A 12,883-nucleotide genomic window follows, 5' to 3' on the forward strand; every position below is an offset into this window, starting at 1 on the left:
AAGTCTAACACATAAAAGTTAAGCAATAGACTTATCTGATATAACATGGTGGGGTAGTTAATTCTCAAGACCTAAAAAATATTATAAAATCCATAATTTCAATATGCATTGAATAATAACCCTTCATTCCAATTGCAAAAGTAATTCATGCTGCTCATTAAGAATTGAAACATTACAGAAATAACTCAGAAAGTTGAGCTATTTAACTAGATATAATTAACAATTTGAGCTATATAGAAACATATCATTATTATTGGTTCTTTGTATAAGTGTGCTGCTGCCGCTGCTAAGTTGCATCAGTCGTGTCCGACTCTGTGCGACCTCATAGACAGTGGCCCACCAGGCTCCCCCGCCCCTGGGATTCTCCAGGCAAGAACACTGGAGTGGTTGCCATTTCCTTCCCCAATGCATGAAAGTGAAGTTGCTCAGTTGTGTCGACTCTTAGCAACCCCATGGACTTCGGCCTACCAGGCTCCTCCCTCCATGGGATTTTCCAGGCAAGAGTACTGGAGTGGGTTGCCATTGCCTTCTCCAGTATAAGTGTGAGATGATACTATATTTGGGGGAGAGCTAAACTGTGTTCCATAATATGGACATAATTTATTTAACCAATCCCGTATTTATGACATCCAATTTTTTGCTGTTTCAAAGCATAAGGAACACTCTTATATTTGTATACTTTTTATATATTTTTCTGCTTCTAAAATAATATTCTTATAATAAAAATGTCCATATATTGCTGAAAATTATAACAAAAAAGTGACTACCTCTTATGTTGTCACCTACCTTGTCCCAATCTTCCTCTGATGATTATTGTTGTTGTTTAGTTGCTAAGTCATGCAACTCTTTGCACCCCCATGGACTACAGCCCACCAGGCTCCTCTGTCCATGGGATTTCCCAGGCAAGAATATTGGAGTGGGTTGCCATTTCCTAATTCAAGGGATCTTACCAGTTGGTTAAACACATTTTATCAGAATTATTTTCCATGTATATATTAACCAGGTTATTTTTTTCTTTTATAAAATTTTAGACTATACATACTGTCCAACTTTTTAACTTAAAAATAAATTAAGTAAGCAACAAAGATATACTATATAACATAGGGAATTATGCCCATTATATTGTAATAACTTATAAGGGAGTATAACTTGCAAAAATACTGAATCACTATGCTGTACATATGAAATAAACATAATATTGTAAATCAACTATACTTCAATTAAAAATGATAGAAAAAAAAAACCAACATTTGCACACACACAGGTGAAATCATTATTTTTCTCAACTCATAGGGAATATCAAGGGTTGAAACCTCAGAGGGCAGGCTTGGCCTTTATAAATCCCTAGGCTTAGTGTCCAATCCAGGCTCAGACATGGGTTCTGAAGGTTTCACTAAAACAAATACTTGTTACATTTACTTTTCCACACTTCCCCGTCATAGGTGGAGAAGATCAGGCTCAGGGGAGAGCCTGAAACATGCTCAAACAGAAGATGCAGTGTTGTAGGCTATTTCCCCTGAGAAAATCCAAATAAAAAAAGATGTGTTTTTAACTTTCAGGCTAAGCTCTCATCTATACTCTCTTGATGAAATTGTCAAACAATGGTAATATATATGTAATTTTTACACCTGTGGAATTTAACAGTTGCTTTATTTGTACATAACATTTACAGAATTAAAATTTTTTAAAAGATGGCAGTGACATTATTTCAATTAGTAATTTTCTTTCAAGATCTTCATCAAGATTATATTTTAAATGCCAAGAAACTTTTTTTGAAGAATAAAAAACCCTCCTGATTTGCTAAAAAATATATTATTTGGGCAAAGGGGGTCAAAAGGTAAAAAAAAAACAAAACTACAGTTGATGTAAAAGAGACATAGAATTTTGAATCAATTTCAAAATTTAAATTTAAACAAGTAAAAGAGTGGATTGCTGGGTCCGAGGGTAACTCTATGTTTAACTCTTTTAGGATCTGCCAATTCCAAAGTGAGTGCTGAACATTTTCATAGGCATTTTGGAAAACACAGAAGTGAAGACAATTCCTGCAATTTCAAAGGGCTTAAAATTTACTGTAGATGGAGAGATACAACTAACATGGACACATTAAAAGTATAATTATAATATAGCTTATAATTAAGAACCAAACAACGTGACTCTAAAATTTATACATTCTTGAACTTCCCAGGTGGTACTAATTTTAAAGAATCTGCCTGCCAATGCAGGAGACATAAGAGATGAGGGTTCAATCCCTGGGTCAGGAAGATCTCTTGGAAGAAGGCACAGCAGCCACTCCAGTAGTCTTGCCTGGAGAATCCCATGGACAGAAGAGCCTAGTGGGTTACTGCCTATAGGGTTGCAGAATCTGACACTACTGAAGCAACTTGGCACACACACATGTTTAAGAGAAATAGGACCTGATTGAAATTTTAAAACAAACAAAAATAAAAAACCCAATACATATAGTTATGCATTCTTAGAGCTGGAAGGGAGGACAAAAGAAATATATATACATTCTACATACACATGAATAACTCACTTGGACACTTTTCCATGTCAGTACATAAACCAAGGTTACCAAAAAATGCTCATCAATAAGAAACTCATTCAATAAATGATAGAGCTATGCAATAGAATGCTTCTCCTGTGGCTTAGTGATAAAGAATCTGCCTGTAATGCAGGAGACACAGGTTTGATCCCTGAGTGGGGAAGATTCCCTGGAAAAGGAAATGGCAACCCACTCCAGTATTCTAGCTTGGAGAATCCCGTGGACAGAGGAGACTGGTGGGGTACAGTCCACAGGGTCACAAAAGAGTCAGACACAACTGAGTGACTAAACAATGGACTGCTATGTGACCATTAAAAAGATATGAGAGAGGTCTTTATGAACTTAGATGGAATGATGTCAAAAATATATTTATAAGCAAAAAAAAAAGCAAGTTGTTGACTAGTGTATATTAAAATTCAACTTTTGTGGAAAAAAAATCATAATTATCCCTGGCTATCCAAATTTATTTATTTCTGAATTCAGACAGCAAGAATTAAAGTTTGGTTAGTAAATTCAGATAGTGAAGGATATTAAGGTTTCTGAATGTATTCAGCCTGTAAGTTTGAGATAGCTCCTAAGAGTTGGGACTAGGAGAAATATATCTCAAAATATTTACCTGAATCCAATCTGTTTCTAAGTTTAGAGAAAGCAAGGGTTCAACTTATTACATATGTTTATGTTCAAAAATGGCCTAGAAATAATATGTATGGAACTGTTAGCAGTTATCATCTTTAGGGTAGAATTTTCTTTCCATTTTAACAAAATTGGATTATTTGAATTTCATACAATGCACATGAGTACTTCTAATCAGAAAGCACATAATAAAAATGTCATTTCTAAAAAGTAGATTTGGGGAATCTGGCAACCTAAGCAGGTATATAATACTTCAGTGAAAATTCTTAAGTATGTATCTACATTTTTTTTTTTTGCACATCTGAAAGGATGTTACCAATTATTAATCATGGAACTGCTAGGTCACAAAGTATGATCATTTTTTATATTCCTAGGTTGTCCTCCAAACAAATTATACCAATTTTCTTTCCCACCAACATTGCTTTGAAAGGGCCTGCTTTCCACAGCTTCCCAACATTGATATCATTACACATGAGACCTATGCAAATCTGAAATAAAAATATTTCACTGCTTTAGTTTTTATTTCTTTAGTTATTTGTGAGGTTGAACAACTTTTTGTGTACTTTTTTTTGTCATTTGGCATTCCTCATCTATGAACTTTCTATTCATATACTTTGACCATTTTTCTACTAACTTGTTTGACTTTATCTTATTTTTAAAACTCTTTATATATTTGGGATATTAAGATCTGCCCTAATTTTCTTACAAAATTTTTCCCAGTTTGTCTTTTCATTTTATTTATTGTTTTTTTTTTTTTCAATTCTCTCTCTCTCTATGAAAGTTTAAATAGTTTTATTCAGTCCAAGTATTCATCTTCTGCCTTAAGGCTTCTAGACTTTGTATTTTGCTTGGAAAAGTCTTCCCTACTTGAGATTAGGAAACTTTTTATTAGTGTGTTTTCCTAGTACTTTTATAGTTTCCTTGTTTTTATCTTTCAATTTTGTTCCATCTGGACTCAATTCTTATATAAGGAATTAGATCACATCACCTTTCAGATATATTCTTCAGGAATATATTTTCCAGCACTTTATATGTGTTCTTTAATTTTGATCTTTTTTTCCCACAAATGAGCAAAGTCAACAGGCTTGAGTCCCTGGACTGGACTAACTGATGCTAAAACGTACTCCTTCAAGTGTGTCTAGTGATTTCCAGCTTTGTCTCATGAACTAAATTTATAAGATATACTCTCCTTATCACTAACATCAACACATTCATTTTTTTCATGTATAAATGTCAAGGAGTAACTATTCAAATAGGTGTACAAATTACCAGTGCACCAAGATATTGAAATCACTGAACCTAAACAATGCATTTGAAATGTTCATTCATGAGCTCAAGTACAAAAATCCAAGTTCTTGGGTTTAGGAGTATCAATGCATATTGTCCAAAAATTCCAGTTTTTGAACATTAAAGCTATGAGACGAAAGGTTGGGGGTTCATGACAGCAAGATGGGCTATACATACATACATAGGGGTCTCAACTATGGGAACCCAACTTTCCTGGGAGATTCACAGGAAATGTTAGAGGAGTGAGCTTTGAGATTGGTCTTAAAATTGAGGAGCAGTTCAACATTTGAAGAGTCCAATATTTGAAGACTTGGTGACTGGTGTTTCAGGCAGAGTAATCAAGTGTGGGAAGGTGGCTAGGCTTGGAAGGATCTTCTTAAAAGTCCTGATACCATCTTTCTCCATCCCTCCCAACTTTCTGTCTTCAAAAGGAGGGAAGGATCCGATGCCAGACTCACTGATTATTTGACCTCATTCACAATAAAGTCATTACTCCAACCTTACATATACATTTTACACCTTATCTTTAATTGTATAACAAAAGGCTTTTTCCTCTTTAAAGGAACTTTAGACAAAAGCAAAACAGGTCAGAAGATTTTACAGATTGTCAAATGACCTAATTTAATCTTTTGTTGGAGTGGTGGTCGGTGGTACCAGGTAGCCTTGACTTTTCACCATTAGGAGCCCTGTCCTCACTTGCAGAGGTGATTTTTCTCCTTTTTGTCAAGGCCTGGACTCTGCCCTTACCCAGGTCCCCTCTTCCACATCTTCCCAGCTACACTCCCAGCCTCTTCCCCTTCCTCAGTCCAAGCTCCCTATCTCCTGCCTAGTCCCAACACACTCAAATCATTACAATACTTTAAAAAGTATTTTTTTCAATATTTAAAGACTTAACCCTACTTTCTCTACTCCCTGAGTCCCAAGACTCTGCACATTTAAAATTAATGAAAAGATTTTAATACCAGAATTCCCAGCTTAGCAGCCTTTAGTATATATCCCTGAACCTCCTGTTTAACATGGATTCTCTGAAAAGCGTGCCCTGTGATGTATTCGGTAGGCAGTGGCATACTAGAGCCTTCTCAAACCGGCTCACCAGAGCCAAGGTGCTCATCTCTTCCCAACTCCACATTCAGTGATGTCTCTTCAGTAATTTGAAATAAGCAACAGTGGGAGTATTTATATCACAGAAATCAGCAAGTGCTACAAAATCGGGGCTTTTAACAAAGACACTTGTTAAACATTTAGCAGCATACCACTGTTTTAAGGATTCTTTTAGTTTCTAGTAAAAGAAATTCATGCGAGTTAACGTAAGCAAAAAGGGGAACTTATAAGATTCAGCTAGTGAAGTGTCATGATACCCATAAGTGAGCAAACAGACAAACCCTGGGAATTAACTGGAACCAGAGACTTGAAAACCATCAGAACTTTCCATTGCATCTCTCTGCCCTTCTCTGTGTCATTCTTTGTTCCTGTTGCCACCTGCTTTCCCTGGTCTCCAATCTACATAAAGGGAAATGTGAAAACTTGCTCTAAGTCCTAAAGAGACCTAAAGAGACTGATCTCTTTCCTGGTCCCAATTCCAAATTCTCAGGAAGGAATTTCAATTGGAAGAAAGTTCTACTGAAATCAACGCCTGGATAAGATGAAGGGGTGGAAACAGGCAGGATCACACTGTAACAACATGCATGAGAATCAGGGGGAAAAAAAACTGATGGAAAAGAAAAGGGATGAAACAGTCAACTCAAAAAACTCACTACATTTATAAAGACCTTTTTCTATTAACAGCTCTCACCAGCACCACCACAGGCTCCATCAAAGGAATACATGTCTTATTTAGCATTTATTTAATGTCTGAGCACTTTATAATAGGCAAAAGGAGTTGTTCTAAAAGTTGTAGAGGAAAAAGATTACTAAGATTCCATAACAGCTGCAAGAAAAGCCAACTTAAAATGTTTAAGGGAAAATTTCTTGCCCAACAAGAAGTCCACAAGTAGGATCCAGAATGTAACTCAGCAGCTCAGGATCTAGGTTTTCCATAGTCTCACTCCAATATGTTTAGACTAATGTCCTTATGAACACAGGTAGATGTCACAGTTGAAGTCATCAATATCATCTGCTAAACAGTTTTCTTTTTTAAGACCAAAGAAGCTTTTCCCAGAATGCCCCCACTAGCAACGTCCCTTTCCAGAATTAGATCACATGCCACTTGCTGACAAGGAGAATGGCACCACCTTGATTGACTTAGACCAGCTGGGACCTAAGTCCTATGAGGGAAGAGGAATAAAGGGACAAAATGGGAAGCTGCTAACAGAAGGAGAAGAACAGGAGAACAATCAGTGGAGGCTACCACAGACTCTTGCTGCATCTGAAGGGGTGCAATCAAAGAAAAGAGACAAAAGACTTGGCCCTAAGTCGCATTTCTCTAAGCCCTTTTGTCTCATTCAACTCTCTGACCTGCCACGTCGGTCTTACTAACCCTGGCTGCAGCCCCTTCCACGGGGACCTGGTTTTTATCTCCCTGCTTCCCCCTTTTGATTTACACTAATTAGTAGCAGAGTTGGCTCCCTGCCTGATATTCTCACTGCTAAATCAAGATTTTGAACACACAAAAACTTCATGGTGACAGAGGGCCCTAATAAACAAAGACAATTACAGACAACAGGCCCCTGTAATCAGGCAGACCGAGGATCTGCCTGAGAAAGAGGCCAAGCTCAGAAGATAAAAGATAAGAAAACCGGATTGTTTGGGATTATAACATTTTTAAGTATTTCATGCATTTCCTTTTGTACACTAAGTGGAAATCTGCAGTGAGGAAAAAGTTATACAAAAAAAGACAAGCATAATTTTTTTGTAATATGTGTTTTCTCTGCCAACTTCTCTTGAACCCCCTCTAATAACTGCCGGAATGCACACAAAAAGGTTTAGTTTTCTATTCCATCTGTAGCTTTGTTAAATTTAGATATAAATTGCAACTCTTCTTTACACTATAAAGTGCCTACAAATGAACACTTCAGTTGGGATTAGATACTTAAAAAAAAAAATACAGAGAGAGAGAAGGGGCCTTTTCTCCCTTTTGTCTCCTTTACTACCCCTGCATGTTTGTGCCTGATTTGTATTTCCTCTTACCCTCCAATGCACCTCTGTGACCACATGTTCCTGACAGATAGAGAATATCCAGGTGGCCTGGTACTTGGAAACTTGTCAGATGTTATTCAAAGCAATAAAGAACACATCATACAAGTCTTTGGTATATTGTTACAGGGAAAACCTTGTTTAGAATTCACTAATTGGGAATTTGTGATAATTTGAGGAAGGGCTGGCTGAAGTTAACCTTTGTACTATCTATGGAAAAAAAAAAGAGTTCACTGCAATTCTGAATAGTATAAACAAGATTGGAAAGGGAATAATTATCTACTTAAAAGAACCAGTTGTTTTGAAAAGCTTTAGAAGTATCCTTTTACATACAAACAGGGTAATTATGATTTAAACAAAGGCTGGCCTGTTTCTAAGGCTTCTTTGAAATGTCAATTACAAATTACTCGTGTTTATTCACCAAGGCAAAACCCACCCCAGTGTACCAAGCAACAGTTGGTTAGCTTGCTTTCACTTACTCTATTTGAAAATAATAAATCTCAAGTTCTTTCAAAGTTGTATAATTTAATTCAAGCTTTTCACTAATCTAGACAGTTGGTCCATCCTATAGGGTAAGTGAAGATTTACTAATTACTAGCATACAACAACCACGAATGCGTATAGTGACACCTGCCTTCACTAACTTAGTGGAATAGCTGGCAAATACAGAAAATTGACAAAACTATTAAAAAAAAAAAAAAAAACTATTCCAGAGCAGTGGGTTTTATTTTCTATCCTACCAGAGTAAGAAGCACATTTTACGGTGATTGCAACTTGGTACACACACTGAAACAAAAACAATACTTATCTTTATTTTGTGTGACACTTTCTATTTATTCTTTAAATAAATGTTAGTTACTATCCACTAAATTAATTTCATAATCTATTCATAGGTCGCTGTTTTGGAAACACTAACCTAGAATCTGGTGGCGCTAGCGGAAAACAACCCACATGCCAATGCAGGAGACATAAAAGACGCAGGTTCGATCCCTGGGTGGGGAAGATCCCCTGGAAGAGGAAATGGCATCCGTCTCCAGTATTCTTGCTGGGGAATCCCATGGACAGAGGAGCCTGGCGGGCTACGTTCATAGGGTCGCAAAGAGTCAGACACGACCAAAGCGACTTAGGACACTCGCATGCACCCTAGAATCTGTTGGGAGATTGTATTCTTTTGTGAGAGAACAGGGTAAGCGGTGATGTAACCAGAAAAGCCCATTAAAAATTCCTAGGAAATAAAAATAGAATCTTGGTAATCAAGTCTAACCTTTTTAAAAAAAATTTTTTCCCTGTCTTTCCTTTCCTTTGTGCTTTATCTAGTTTCACTTGCTCATGGAGTCCTGCCTCGCATCCATCACTTCAGCCGAGAGTTTCTATGCAAAATGGCTGCTCGGACACCTCAGCTCAGCGAGGTCTGTGCGGAAGCTCTGTACCCGACACTGCAGTTCAAGATGGCGGCAGAGTGGGCCGTGTGCAGACACACTGCACCCGGCACTGCAACCCGGAGCAGCGCAGAGCAGCTGTACCCACACTACAAGATCTGCGCCCCATCACTGCTGACAAGATCCGCCTGTGCAGCCCTGCCCAGGGCCTTTTGGGAAGGGTGTGGACTCTAGAGGCACGAGTTGCCACCTCTCCATTCTTTGATGGCAGAGCACAGCATCCCTTTACTTCTGAACCCAGCTCAGCCTCATTCTGTTGGTTCCAATGACACAAGGCAGGAGGACCCTTTTGGGCACCTGAGATAGGAGGGTCAGTAATAATAGAAGGAACTGTAGCTATCTGATTTTCTCCCCTCATTCTTCTCGCAAATCCTTGCCCATCAACCTCACTGCTCTAGTCACTACTGCCTCCTGTTTCTCAACATTCACTAAAAAAGCTCATTCCTTCCTTCATCTACCCTTCCAGCTAAGTTTCCATTTCCCTTCTTTTTTCAAAAGCCTACCCTGAGTTTCTGCCTGACCTACTGATAGTCATCCAGGCTTACCCACTGCAGGTGAGACAAGATGATGCTGTCAGGCCTCTCCACTCAACCGTGTGAGCCCTTCCCTGCTTCACTTAATTGCACCGTTTTCCATGAACAGTCCTTGTTTAGTCTCTGGACTCAGTTTGGTATTTGATGTCTGGTCTCTCAAGTTCTTATCTAATTGCTCTCCATTAAGAACATGGTGTGTTATCACCACCGTAAAAACAAAATCTTTGGGATCAGACAAAATCCAAGACACTCACACTCATATGATCTTGGGTGTATCCTTTGATTTCCCTGAGTCTTGGTTACATCATCCATAAAACTGGATGCAGGCTTCTGAAGGGTAAACTAATCCTTATAAAATGCTTACTTAATGCCTGGCATATAGCAAACACTCCCTAAATGTCATCTATGATCAGTATTATTACTGTTGCTGTTATTTGTTTAACCTACTGGCTTGTCTCCCCTCCCACCAAAACCGTAACATCCGATCTTTGAAAGACAGAGAGGTTCAGAGTTTGAGACTACCTAGTGTAGCCATACGTTCCAGTTCCCCTATTCTCCAACCTCTCTCCAAACACCTGTGTGTATACTATCATTTTTCACTATATCTGTCCCAGTTAGAATCTTCAGTGAATCCCATAGTTTCCTCCTTTATGGTTCCTGACAAGAGTTATGATGCTTGATGTAGGTCGACATCCCTACAAAGGTCAGTTCTGATCATTTAGTTGCAATGATGGACCACAGATAGGAAGCAAGCCCAAGAATTCCATGCTTCCCCACAAGTAAGCCACCCAAACAGGTTACAACCTTCTACCATAAAAACCAGATGTGGCCAAATTTATCCCATTCAGCAAGGAAAGACTGAAGAAGGGACTGTTGTGGAGCCCAAGGGACACCCTGACAGCTCACACAGGCTCTGCATACAATCAACACCAAGCCAAAACTAGTATTTGCAGCCTTAGTTTCATGAACTATCTCCCACTTCACATGTTCTGTACCTCACTCATTGATACATTTCCAGTGAGCCTGGCCATGCTTTTGCTCATCCTTCCATGTCCTTGCCGTTGCCTTATTCCTTTGATTCAGTGTATTTCTCTCCTTGGCTTTGGTTGTCCTTCCAGCTATTTTTGGTCTTTGCTTTGGGTTTAATGAAATTACAAACTACCCTAACCAACTCCTTCATATTTATACCCCCTGATTTAACTTGTCCATGATTCCTTCTTCCAATATGCAGCTATCACTCACCCCCAACTTTGACCTATTAGTCCCATAGATGAGACCATAAAAAGTAGCAATCTTTGATATAAATGACTTTTTGGATAATAGTTCATCAGTTATATTTTTGGATCTACAAGCAAAACATCTGGGACATGGTCACTTACTCTATCATCTGGAAAATTGTCATTGTCCTCCTTTTCCTGATGAGATTATATCAGCTTGGGTATGGGGCTTCCCTGGTGGCTCAGTGAAAGTGAAGTGAAAGTCTCTCAGTCGTGTCTGACTCCTTGACACCCCATGGACTACACAGTCCATGGAATTCTCCAGGCCAGAATACTGGAGTGGGTAGCCTTTCACTTCTCCAGGAGATCTTCCCAACCCAGGGATCAAACCCACGTCTCGCATTGCAGGCGGATTCTTTACAAGCTGAGCCACAGGGAAGCCCAAGAATACTGGAGTGGGTAGCCTATCCCTTCTCTAGGGGATCTTCCCAACCCAGGAATCAAACCAGAGTCTCCTGCATTGCAAGTGGATTCTTTACCAACTGAGCTATCAGGGAAACTCAGACAGAATAGTAAAGAATCCACCTGCAATGCAGAAGATCTGGGTTTGATCCTTGGATCGGGAAGATACCCTGGAGAAGGGAATGACAACCCACTCCAGTATTCTTGCCTGGAGAAACCCATGGACAGAGGAGCCTGGCAGGCTACAGTCCATGGGTCGCTAAGAGTCAGACACAACTGGGTGACTAACACTTTTTTTTTTTTTTAATCACTTATGGCTGTGTAGGAGGTGGTAATTGACTTACCTTGGAATCAGGATCTTCCAGCTTCAGGGAATAGTGGCTAAGACCACAGTAATTAAGAGCCCAAACTCCAAAGTCAGCTGACTCAGATTTAAATCCCACTCCTGCAACTTACTACTATATTTTGAGTCTTTTCTCTTTTTTTTTTTCAGTACTTGGGGTTTGATTATTTGGGTGCTATTTAAACAAACAAAGTAACAAGCATCTTGATCATATCAAGTTAGAAATATAAGAATCATTCACTAAATTTTAGATATTGGCTCCTCTGCTTTCTCTGCCTCTGCTTTCCTCAGTTTCTCTCTTTTGCATTCATGAATTCCTTTGCATATTGATTCAACTAAATTATTTATCTATCATGTTGTTTGGCACTGTGCAGGGTTGGATAATATGTATATATATACATGTAGTTATCTTCCCAACCCAGGGACATATATATAAATGACAGAGGGACTTGGAAATAAATACAGGCATTAAAATGCTAAAAGTGATGAACTTCCCTGGTGGTCCAGTGCTTAAGAATCCACCTACCAATGCAGGGGACACAGATTTGACTCCTGGTCCAGAAAGATACCACATGCCACAAGGCAACTAAGCCTGTAAGCCACAACTACTAAAGCCTGCATGCCTTAGAGACCGTGCTATGCAATAAGAGAAGCCAACACGGGAAACCCAGGCACCACAACTAGAAAGTAGCCCCCACTCGCTGCAACTAGAGAAAAGCCCACACACAGCAACAAAGAATCAGCACAGCCAAAAATAAATTTAAAAAAATTTTAAAACCTCATTACCTATGAGCCCCTAATTTCCCTTAAAAAAAAAAATGTTACAGGTGCTGAGATAGAGAACGTTTCAAGGTACATTGGAGCATAAGGGAGGGCACAAGTTACACCTAAGGGGACAAAGTGGAGGACGATATCAAGAAGTAAAGGAAGTCTCTGTGGAAAAGATTGATGCCCAGGTCAAATCTTGAAGCTGTCCTGCTTTTTCACTTGCAGCCTCAGACCAATTCGAACCCTGAGGAAATCTGATTAAGACAGTCTCTACAAAAAAGCTCAGAAATGTCACCCCATGTCCTGGATTCCAGGGGCCTAGTTCCAATGGCTGGGGCTCCCACATTGCCTCCCTGGTCTCCTTGTTGGCCTCAGTTAAGGAACTTGAAGTCATCAGGAGTAACCTCCAAGTCCACAGTCATAGCTCTGTTGTATCTCTCCCAATACCCCATAAAAGGCTCAGTTCTTAGTATTAAGCTGCAGTCTTTATCAATGTGGTATCCAAATCTTTCCCAAACACTTAA

Source organism: Odocoileus virginianus, chromosome 1, assembly GCF_023699985.2.
Source record: "Odocoileus virginianus isolate 20LAN1187 ecotype Illinois chromosome 1, Ovbor_1.2, whole genome shotgun sequence".
NCBI lineage: Eukaryota > Metazoa > Chordata > Mammalia > Artiodactyla > Cervidae > Odocoileus > Odocoileus virginianus.